The sequence below is a fragment of the Alligator sinensis genome, unplaced genomic scaffold (genome assembly GCF_000455745.1).
Source record: "Alligator sinensis unplaced genomic scaffold, ASM45574v1 scaffold803_1, whole genome shotgun sequence".
NCBI lineage: Eukaryota > Metazoa > Chordata > Crocodylia > Alligatoridae > Alligator > Alligator sinensis.
The window spans coordinates 352,922-365,036 of NW_005842886.1; the positions used below are offsets into that span (position 1 = coordinate 352,922).

At 54.9% G+C, this 12,115-nt stretch overlaps 1 protein-coding gene across 2 annotated transcripts in view; it reads left to right on the top strand.

Annotated features, from left to right (window-relative positions):
• Positions 1 to 12,115, top strand: part of NAAA (N-acylethanolamine acid amidase) — a 34,872-nt gene that overhangs the window by 4,110 nt on the left and 18,647 nt on the right. The window lies entirely within an intron of this gene.

Below are 12,115 nucleotides of genomic sequence, written 5' to 3' on the forward strand. Positions count from 1 at the left end.
TGTGGAAGAGGGGCTGCAACCTGGTATGCTACAGGTACAGGTACAGATGACCGGATGCAGGCAGGGCCTGGTCTGCATATATGCCGAGGATTGGGGCTAGCAGGGCAGTCTCTCCTTGGCTGCCACCAGGGAAGGAACTCCTGCCCAGGGGGCCCCGGGATGCTGGGTTAGCGAGGGTTTATACTCTTGCAGGGGTAGAAGGCTGCTACATGTTGGTATTTATGTTATAGCCCAGGGGCTTGTGTTTATATTGTGTTTACCGGTGGTTTTCAAATGAAGCTATAGGAAAGGTGGAGGCCTCATTAGTATCCAGGGTGGCATCTGACTGCCTTGATCCCTGCCAGGGAGAAGATCAGGGCTTGAAGGCTTAGTGAGCCACAGAGAGGCCCAGTGCCTGAGAGGGGCGCAGCCACAGAGGGGCCATGGGCTTAGTGCCTAAAAGGGACAAAGGAAGCTAGTGCCTCAGAGCCAAGTCCTATTCAGTAGGCCTAGGCTAGTAGGCCTAGCTAAATTAAAGAACCAGAGGCTGAGGCCCCAACAAAGGGACAATATACCGATACCACACTCCATACCTTGCAGGTGTTAAAGGGGCGGTTTGGAGCCACCCAATTAGCCCATAAGGCTTTGAGTGCCCTACTGGGCACAGTTGATTGCAGAGGCCTAGCCAGGGGCCTAAGAGTATAGAGGCCCAGCCAGGGATCTGGGGCCAGTACAACTGGGGCCAAGCAATGGTCCATGGGCAGCCTCCCTTTATATTAATTTATAATCCATCAAGGCATGGCAGGCGAGATAGGGGGAGCACCTAGGGGTGGAGCAATGCATGGTTATGGAGTCACCACAGGGTGTCATTGCCACCCCTGGGGCCCCAACCTGTTACAATGACCCTATAGTCCATACAGAGGACTGAGACTGGGTGCCAGTTCCTCAGATCATGGGATGCCCCCTTTTTGGGCAGCAGGGTCAGAACGGCCCTTCTGCATGACAGGGGGAGGTCCCCATCCCCTTTGAGGTCCAGGCTAAGGACATCCTAGAAAGGGCGATAGAACTCCACAGTCAGTCGCTTGATAACCAGTGCTTTTTTGGTGGGCATCAGTTGGAGGGCATTCAAAAGCTCGGCCAGGGTGCGAGGACCTGATTCTATGACCTATGAGCCGGTCCCGGTCATCCATACTGACCTGTGGCAGTCTCACTCACAGGACCTGGCCAGTGTCAGCATTAGTTGGATGCAACTAGCAGAGCTGTGCATAGAAAGCCCTTGCCCTTTCTCACAGTTTTCTGGGGTGTGTGATGGGAGTGCCATCCTCCACCAGGAGGCAAGCAGTGTACTTCTTGGCACCCCTCCTTTTCTGTAGGGCATAGAATCTGCCAAAGGAGCTGGATGCACAAGTAGATGAATGCACTGCAGGCGTGGTAGTTGTCCAGAGCTCCAAGCTCCTCCTACCTCTCCTGACACACTTTGCAGAGGGACAAGTTGCGCAGTCGTGCAGGCATGCCTGGCAACACGGCATGTGCATGCCTGCGCGACCGCACACACAACACAGCTTAGAGGGAACGCTGATGAATTGTCTGTGTCGGGGAACAGGTGCCTCTCCAGCTCCAGCACTTGCCTCTCAACCTGCTCTCTAGCCACCTCTCACTGTCAGGTGTGCCCCCAGATATAGTGGTGACAGTACTGCCTGACGTTCACCTTCCCCACTTTCCACCATCTTTGAGTCGAGGAAAAGGCTTCTAGTGCCTGTGCCAGGCTAGCCAGAATTCCTGAAAGGCAGTCATGAAGTCCACATCCTCCAGTAGGCTGTTGTTGAAATGCCAGTAGGCCAATGTGGAATGCTCAGGCTGCAGCATGACCCAAGTGTTTATTACACAGTGCTCACTGAAGGGAGCCAGCCTAGTCCAAGAGGTATGAACTTGGGCAGTGTTTAGCATGGTCATGTAGTTTTTGTCTAACTGGGGGCAGTGGTGTGCCCATTACTTATCCACCCTGACAAAGGTGAAAGTGGTAGTATTGTCAGGATGGTAGGCATGCCAGACATCCACCAGAGAGTGGTTCATGCTGATCTCCCTGAGGACGTCCACTGCAGCCTGGCTCCCTGCCAATGCAGTCCTGCACCTAGAGGGTGACCTTAAAGTCCCCACCAAGGACCAGACACTTGTGAGGGCTCAGGGTCCTGAGATAGGCAGATGCCTGTCAGTAGAAATGGGCCATCTCCAAATCATGCACAGGGGCATAGGGTGTTTACCAGGTTGAAGATGAGTCCCTGTACCTGAACTCAGAGATACAATGGGCAGCCTGACACTACCTCAATGGCGAGAAGGACCTCCAGCTGAAGACTTGGGGAGAACAGGGTGGCCACCTCACAGGATGTCTCCAGGAGGTAGCTGAGGTAGACTCTGTCTCTCCACTCCAGTTGCCAGCTGGCTTGTGTAGGTAGGGTCATACAGGTCTTCTGCAGGGAAATCAGAGTACACCCCTTCCCAAAGGAAGAAGAATACCTGGCACCTGCAGAGACAGTGTAGGTCAGGGCCAGGGAGCTGTGGGTCGCGGCAAACTGATAATTATGCTAATGGGTCCCAGTGTGAAAAAGGTTGAGAACCACTGGTGTAGAGGGTGTCATGGAAGCTTCGGGCCCAATGCTAGTTTTTAGTGTTGCTCTGCTTCTGCCCCTTGCCTTCCCCCACCAGAACCCTCACCAAGTTGAGGACTTGGTGGAAATCCATCCCAGTGGTCCAGGGCAAGCTGTACTGTCTTCCCAGAGGGTTGCATGCTCTCCAGTCATTGGAGCAGCTCCTCCCTGGGTACCACTGGGGCCAAGAGGTCTACGGGCTCTATGGAGCCCACAAACTCTCAGTCATCCTCCTCCTGGTCCTGTAGTTTGGTGTGCTCCTTCTAGCTGCTAGAGGGGTAAGTGTTTCCCGGGCCTCTGCCACCAGACTGCTGTCTGAACCACCTGGTCCACTACATCCCTCGACATTAGTAGAAGGAGAGATGCAGTCCCTAGGGGTGAGGGAAGGAACAGCATGGGGAGTGGCAGAGCGAATGACCGGGGTTCCTGTGCAGGGTCCCCCTCAGGGTTGGAAAGGTGTTCAGTTGGGGACCCTGCTTCTCTTCCCTCAGTACTGGGGCCACAGGACACACTGGGGTCTGTGGCTGGGGTGGTTTCAACTGGGGTTGGATGAGGTGGTTCAGGCACCTAGATGTCGTCGGCGCCTTCCCCAGAGCCCTGGGGAAGGAAAACCTTCCCATCTGGAGTGAGCCCCAGAAGTCCCACCTCCCCCCAGGTGGTTGGAGTGGGAGGGCTCCACCACTAGACCCGCCCCAAGAGTGACTGGGGCCAAGGCCCCAGTGCCTACGATGGTGGGGAGCAGGTCACAACCAGTGAAGTTGGGGGTCTCTTCCATGGACTCTACCATAGCATGGATGTGCCATCCTGGGCCCTCCTCCATGGTGGTGACAACTATCTTTTTTTATCTTTTCTGGGGGTGGGATTCCTGGCACAGCTCAGGAGATGTTGGCAATGATATCACTGTCAGCTCCCCTCTTAGGTGGCGGGAGGGGGACTTCCTCCATATCAGAAGGCCTGAGCTGCACCTGGCCCTTATGCTTTGCCTTGCTACAGGTGGCAGATAGCTGCCCATACAGGACCAGCACCAACTTAGCTACAGGGTGGCCAAGGGAGATGTCATCCTGGGATGCTGGGACTGGTGGGCTAGGAGGGGATGGTGGGGTGAGGCATGCCCCCTTGCTACCCTCCCCTGCCTCCACACCCCTGTTTTGGGACCCTGTCTGTGGTATGAGGCCTTCTGACCTTGCAGGGGGGCTGGATTCTGGGGCCAGGTCCCAGGAGTGCTAGTGGTGGTGGCACCCCTCTCCTTGGTGTGGACCCACGGTGCCCCCTGTGGCTGCCTGAGGGGGCACTCTTAACAGAAGTGCCTTGGTGCCCAGCACTAGAAGCACCTCACCTCTGCCACCATGTAGTGGATGAGACTGGGAGACCCCAGGAAGGGGACCATAAAAGTCCCCCCACCTATGCCCCCACTGCCAGCTGGATAGTGACTGGGAGGCAGAAGGAGTAGATGTAGAGAAGCTGGGGTCCCAGCACCCCAGCAGGACAATATTGATTGGGGACTTTCCTGAGGCCCTGCAAGTTGGGTATGAGGGCCTTGTTAGGGATGTAGGGGAGATCAGTGCTGAGGACCACCCAAGTCTGCAGCTCCTACAGGTGCTTGAGTGGGACATATGGGCCCTCCATTTTGAGCCCCTTCTCCACCACCTCTTGCGCAGCAGCCTCCATAGCAAGGTAAAAGACAGCCTTACTGTAGCATCTGAAGCCCACCATAATCTTAGGGACCCCAACTGCGCAAGCAAGTGCATGCACATAATTCTCCAACAGTGACAACTCTATCTCAGGTATGTCACAGTGCACCCTGTTTCATAGATTCATAGGTTTTAGGGTCGGAAGGGACCTCAACAGATCGTTGAGTCTGACCCCTTGCCCCAGGCAAGAAAGAGCGCTGGGGTCAGATGACCCCAGCCAGGTGCTTGTCCAGTCTCCTCTTAGAGACCCCCAAGTTAAGGGAGAGCACCACTTCCCCTGGAAGCCCATTCCAGATTCTGGCAACCCTTACCGTAAAGAAGTTCTTCCTGATGTCTAACCTGAGTCTGCTCTCTGACAGTTTGTGGCCATTATTTCTAGTTACTCCAAGGGGTGCCCTGGTACACAGAACATCTCCTATCCCTTGCTGTGTGTGTTCCCACCCCCCCCGCCAAATACATTTGTAGGCAGCCACAAGATCCCCTCTCAGCCTTCTCTTGCAGAGGTTAAAGAGATTCAGGTCCCTCAATCTCTCCTCATAGGGCTTTACCTGCAGGCTCCTAAGCATACGAGTGGCCCTCCTTTGGACTCTCTTAAAGTTATCCACACCCCTCTTGAAGTGTGGTGCCCAAAACTGGATGCAGTACTCCAGCTGCAGCCTCACCAGTGCCGCACAGAGGGGAAGTATCACTTCCCTGGAACTGTTTGTGATGCACCTGCTAATGCATGATAAAGTGCATTTAGCTTTACTGATCACTTGTTCATCTTAGAGTCAACTTTGACTCCGAGATCCCTTTCTGCTACAGTGCTGCTGACAGGGTCATCCCCCAGCCTGTAAATGTGTTGGTGATTCCTTCTCCCTAGGTGCAGCACTTTGCATTTGTCCTTGTTTGAATTTCATCCTGTTCGGCTCTGCCCACTTCTCCAACCTGTCCAGATCCGCCTGGATTTGTTCCCTGCCCACTAGTGTGTTTACTTTATCCCATAATTTGGTGTCATCCATGGATTTGGACAGAGTGTTCTCTACGCCCTCATCCAGGTCACCGATGAAAACAGTGAACAGCACTGGTCCAAGGACTGAACCTTGAGGAACTCCACTGCCCACATCTTTCCAGGTTAATGCCAGCCCATCCACCACCACTCTCTGGGTGCGTCCCATTAGCCAATTTGCCACCCACGGGACTGTGTAATCATCTACATCACAGTCGCACAGTTTATTTATGAGAATAGGATGAGATACCATGTTGAAGGCCTTCTTAAAATCCAGGTAGATGACATCTACCTCATCCCCTGCATCTAAGCATTTGGTGATCTGGCAGGATCTACCTGCTGTGAGCCCATGCTGGTTGCCCTTCAGCACTATTTTTCCTGCTGGACTCCCACAAATGTGATCCTTAATAATTTTTTCAAAGGTTTTCCCAAGGATAGATGTGACGCTAACTGACCTATAGTTACCCGGATCCTCCTTCCTCCCCTTCTTGGAAATAGGGACACATTGGCCCTTTTCCAATCCTCTGGGACTTGACCTGAGCAGCATGAGTGCTCAAACAACCATGCCAGTGGTTCTGCTATGACACTGGCCAATTCCTTCAGCACCCTCGGATGAAGATCATCCGGGCCTATTGACTTAAACATATCCAGCCCCTCCAAGTATCCCTTCACTAAGTCAGTGCTAACAGTTGGTGGGCTGTGGTTTCACTCCTGTGCTCCTCTATAATCCATTTGGGAGCTCTGTCGCGATCTGTGTTCAGGAGTATGGAAGCAAAAAACTCATTGAGGAGCTCAGCGTTGTCCCTCCTATGTCACCAATTGCCCTAGTCTGCCCTGTAGAGGTCCTATGTTACCCTGCACCTTCTTTTTGCTCCTTGTATACCTGTAGAAGGACTTTTTGTTTTCTTTAATTTTCATTGCCAGCCTAAGTCCCATTGCAGTTTTGGCCTTTCTAACTGACTCCCTACAAGTGCAAGCCAAGTAAGTATACTCCTCCTTGGTAGCTATCCCCTGCTTCCACAGCCTGTATGCCTCTTTTTTTTCTCCCCTAGGCTTTTCTGGATTTCCTTGTTCAGCCAAGAGGGTTTCTTGGCCCCTTTGCCCCCTTTCATGCACAATGGGATTGTCTCTTTCTGTGCCCGAAGTATCGCTCCCTTTAGGAATGACCACCCTTCCTCGACTCCCATCTCACCAATGCCCTTGATCATCAGTGCCTCGCTAACTAATCTCCTGAGCATATTGAAGTTGGCCTTTCTGAAGTCTAACACTTCTGCCCTACTGGTTATCTTTCTCACCCTTCGCTGGATAGTCAATTCAGTCAGTTGATCGTCACTACTCCCTAGGTTACCTTGTATCTGCAGATCCCCAACCAGGTCATCCCCTGTAGCCAACACCAAGTCCAGTAAGGCGTTTCTCCTAGTGGGACTGTATACCTCGTGCATTAGGTGAAGGCTCTGTATGCAGGTTAAAAATCTGTGTGAACAGTTAGACCTGGCTGACTGCTCCTCCCCGCAGATGTCAAGGTAGTTTAGGTCAGCCATGCCAACCATGTCCCTTGACCATGTGGTCTCTGAGAGTTGCCTTGAGAATTCTAGGTCTGGCCCATCTTCCTGGTGTAGCAGTCTGTTGTGCCTGCTGATGTTGGGGTGAGAGCCCCAATTGCCCGAGGTAGTATGGGCAGAGGCAGTAGAGGGCCCAGGCTCTGAGGCTACAGGTTTGCCTGCAGCCACCTGGGCACAGCTCCCTCTGGGGAAGACTGGGCAAGGGGAGCCCCCTGATCCTGAGAGATCTTCTCTGCCTCACTGGCACTCCCTTAGTTGGGGGCTGCTGGCATGGCAGCCCCCTCAGGGCTCTTGCCCTGCCTCAGGGCTCTTGCTCCGCCATGGCAGGCTATTTGGGAAGGGGTAGGATGGAGTGCAAGAGGGGGAGCTGTGAGCTCCCCCTCCACCTGGGGGAAAGAAGGTGGCTTGCTCCTGAAGTGGGGAGGGTCCAGGGTGCCTCCTCCAGCTTCACTGGGTGGGGGGCCGTGTGGGGGTGGTGTATGTGTGAGGGGCTGCGGCTAGAGGGGAATCACAAGAAGTCGAACAGGGACACACATGACAGGGAAAGGGAAAGCACATTGCTGTCTTATTCAGCTGATCACAAGACACCAGAAGAGGGGGAGTGGAGCACAGGACTAGCCGCAGAAGGGCAGACACAGGGTTTGCTGCTGGAGCAGCTAGCAAGCAGGCAGGTGTTGTTGCTGATGGAAGAGCCTCACTCATGTGTTGGGATCCCCTCTGGCAGCAGGCAGCCACGGCAGCAGATGGTGGCTGGTGCTGGTGGTATGGAGGCAGGAGGCCCCTTCTCCCCCCAAAAAAGGAGGGTGGCTCTAGGTCCAGAAGGAAGTGGTGGTGGGGAGAGCAGGAGCCTGCAGCAGTTCTTCAGGCTCCTGCTGCATCCTGTCCCAGCTTCAGCGGCAGCCAGGGAGGTCCTGGTGGTTCGCAGGGTCAAGGTGGAATACAAACTTGTCCACTGGGGACCTTTGCCTCCACCCTTACCTAGGGTGTCCCGCCACTTGTTGTCAGGGTGGGACGTGAGAACAGGATGATAGACCATGTGGAGCATGAGCATGTAGAGCTGGTGGTGGTGGGTGAATTGAAAGCAGACGGGCTTGGTATTCCCCAGCCTACTAAGATAGTGGGGCAGAGAGCAATGTGGGGCCTGCTGAGGCAGGTGCCCCACAACAAGCTCTGTAGGGCTGGGGGATACTAGTGGATGGGGACTGCCCTCACGCATGATCTGGTCTATGTAGGCAAAGTAGTGTCCATTAGGGCAGGCTTGACTTCTTGGAGTAGGTGGCAGAGTACACATAACATTGGCAGCTCCATGGGTGAGACCAGTGCATCAAGATCTGCCCAGCCTGCCTGGCATAGTCCTGGAGGTCCCTGATATGGGTGGTGTCAGCCAGGACTATCCTCCAGGGAACCCTGTCGCTGGCACCACCAGCTGCGGGTTCTTCAGCAGAGGCTCAGCAAGTAGGTCAGTATCCTGGGTGACCATCCCTGGGGACCTGGAGGTAGAGACCAGCCTCCAGCCCCTGAGGAGGTCCTGGTAGAAACCTGAAAGCTCTTCTAGATCCTGCTTGGGGAGCCCTCGCAGATAGAAGAGCTGCCAGTCATATCAGATCCCTTGGAGACAGCGGAGGAAGGCATGCCCCAAGTGGCTCTGTGCTGCATTGCTGCTGGCACCATAGAGGAGCCTCTGCAGGGCCTGAAAGCAGAAGGGGTGGATTTGGCTTCAGAGGCAGACCAGGCGCTGCCCACCCTCCCACAAGGGGAGTCTCAGGACCCCTGCAAAGACCCAGTGCTGTCTTGGCCAGAAGAACCTCAGCGCCCATCTCTGGAGCTTGGCCAGGAGCTCCAGGAGCATGGGCAGGGTGTTGAAATGGTTCCAGAGCATGGACAAGACCAGCTGGTTAATAACCAGCACACTTCCATGAAGGGAGAGACACTGCAGCAGGTCTGCAGCCACTTAAACACCCTGACTACTAGCTGTTGCTAGTTCTCCAGCAGGGAGGGTTCCCTGTGGGGTAGGTGGACCCCAAGAAGACCAGCTAGCCTGTGCCCCAGCAGATGCCTTGGAGCATGGGTGGAAGTGAGCCGACCTACCACTCATCACCCACCACTAGGTCAGAGGTCTTGGCACAATTGACCAGGGCAGAGGAGGCCACCAAGTAGATGGACTGGCAGGCCTCCCCACCTGTGCCAGGTCACCCAGGTCCTGGATGGTGAGGAGCACGTTGTCAATGTACTGTGACAGGACCAGCCCCATGGCTGGCTCTCAGAGCACCAGTCCCACCATCCTCTTGAGCACAAGGCAAAGAAAGAACTGGAGAGTGACGGTGTAAAGCTGGCCTGACAGTGGACAGCCTTGATGTACTCCCTGCCTGAACAGGATAGGCTCCATCAGGGTCCAGTTGAGCTAGACCATACACTCTGTGGAGGCATACAGCACCTGGAGAAACTGCACAAGGCAGGGACCAAAGCCAAACACCCTCAGCATGCCTATAAGGTGCCCTTTTTCCACCCTGTCAAATGCCTTCTCCTGATTGAGGGACAGAAAGACAAATGACAGGCCCTCTGACACACAAGATCCATGAGGTCATGGACCAGATACAGGTTATCAAAGGTGGTTCTCCCCAGCACTGTGTATGTCTGGGCAGGGTGGATCACATCCATTAGCATGGACTTCAGACACAGTGAGATGGCCTTCACCACAACCTTGTAGTCCGTGCAAAGGAAGGAGATGGGACGCCAGTTCCTCACATCACGGGGGTCCCCCTTCTTGGGAAGGAGGGTCCGAGCGGTCCTCCTGCATGACGGGGAGCTCCCTGTCCCCTTCGGACTCAGCTCAAACTGTGGCAAGATCTATGCCAAGGACATCCCAGAAGGCCCAGTAGAACTCCTCAGTCAGCTTGGTGATGCCCAAGGCTTTCTTAACAGGCATCAGGTGGAGGGCATCTGAGAGCCTGACCAGGGTGAGAGGAGCCTCCAGCCTATCCTGGTTGCCCATGCTGACCTGCGGTAGTCCTTCCCACAGGACCTGGCAGATGTCAGCATTAGTCAGATCGAGGGAGAAGTGCTCTCCATAGAAATCTCTCACCGTCGCTCGCATCTCTCCTGGATCTATGAGGGGGGTGCCATTGCTCTCCAAGAGGCTGGCAATGTACTTCTTGACACCCCTTCTCTTCTCCAAGGCATAGAAAAAGCAGGAACCACAGCCTATCTCCCAAAGGAGCTGGACACGTGAGCAGATGAATGTGCTGCGGACCCAGCAGTCATCCAGAGCACAAAGCTCCTCCTGCTTTTCCCGATACTCTCTGCAGAGAGGATGGGTTGCTTGGGTCGGTGGCCAGGCACCTTGCCAGCTCCAGCACCTCCCTCTCAAGCTGGTTCCTGGCTTCCTCCCTCTGCTGGAGGGTGGCTCTGGGTGCAGCTACAACAAAAGGGCTGGACATGCACCTTCCCCACATCCCACCATCTCTGAGCCTAGGGGAAGGCCAGCCACTGCTCGCTCCAGGATGGCAAGAACTCCTGGAAGGCTGCCACAATGTAAACACAATGTGATCAGTAAACATTATAAATTATACAGTTAAGCACTTAAGTCAGTGTTAAAGTTGCAAGTGTCACCTGAATTCCCTTTCCTCTATATACATTATAGTACTATATACATTATACAGTAAAAGCTCTGTTATCTGGCACGACTGGGGTATGGGGGGGTGCCGGTTATGTAAAAATTCTGCTTATCTGAGGCAGATAACGCAGGGGGAGGAGGGGGTGGCGGCTGCATGTGGAGCAGCGGCAGCACAGGGTGATGGGTGGCAGTGGCAGGAGCTGCCATGTGCAAGCCTCCCCCCTGCATCCGGCCAGCCGGAAATTCTGGTTAATAGAGTATTCCGGCTAGCAGAATGCCGGCTAACACAGCTTTTACTGTAATACAGGACCATTTACTGTTCCCTCAAACAGTACTGTTCCCTCCCTGTACTATATTTTTGCAACCCCTAATAAAAAACATACCACTCCCCTGTATCATAAGGTGTTTTGGTTGTTTTGGATATTGTTCCTTGTAGTTGTGTGTGAGCATTTGAAATGGTTTTGGGGATTCCTTTGTTTAAGGCAGGGGTAGACAAAATACAGCCCACAGGCTGGATCCAGCCCACCAACTGACTGGATGTGGCCAGCAGCTGCCCCCGCAGTGCTCCAGCTGGGGCAGAGTTACACCTGCTCCTGCCAGAGCAGGCTGCGGCATGCTCCCACCTGTTGGCCCAGGCCCCAACCAACGCACCCAGCTTCCAGCAGGTCTGTTCCCAGTGCTGCTCTGCTCTCCTTGCCTCCAGCAGGAGGCCCCTGACTGAAGCTTCCTCCTGCTTGCCCACCTGGAGTGGGGCAGGAGGAGGAGCTGGAGGCGAGGGGAGCAAAGCAGCACCCAGCTTGCTGCAGCTGGACTAGGAACTGCCCTGCTGGAAGCTGCACGTGTTGGCCAGGGCCCAGGCTGGCAGGGCTGTTCTGCTCCCCTCACCTCCAGCTGCAGCTTCTCCACATGCTTCTGCCCCTGCTGTGCCACTCTCAACTGGGGGAGCTTCAGCCGGACAGCTCCTGCCTCAGCACACGTAGCTCCAGCTCCAGGTCCTGCCTGCCTTCCACCCACCCAGCGCAATGAGCAGCCACCTGCAGGCTGGCAGATTGGGTGGAAGGAGCTGGAGCCGCCCAGCCGAAGCTTCTCCCCTGCCCAGCCAGCACAGCACAGCAGGCAGCTCCTGCTGGAGGTGAGGGGAGCAGAGCAGCACCCAGCTGGCTGCAGCCACACAGGTAACAACTCTGCCAGAAGCTGCGTGCTGGCCAGGGCCAGGCTGGTGGGCTGCCCCCCCCCGCCCCCCCAATCCCTCCTTACACACACCCCTCACACCCCCACAGGGCAGGCCGTGCAGGGAGCGAATCGGACTTGCACACCCATCCTACTCCCAAACCCTGCCCAGTCAAAGCCCCATAGGGAGTTTTGGTGAGTTGTTTGCGGGGTGGGAGGTTCTGACCTGGCCCACAGCAGCTTATTAAAACTCCCTATGTGGCCCTCTGGACCAAATAATTGCCCACCCCTGGGTTAAGGATTACCTGTGAATGCAGGGGCCTGTATTTAGGCCAAGGAGGCCCCTTCCAGTTCCATGTTCTTCTACACCTTCCGTTGTTCTGTCTTTCTCTTTCCTTTCAAATACAGCATCAGTGCTGCACTGTGGTAGCTTTATTGCCATTGCCACAGGGCAATGCTAGGGAAAG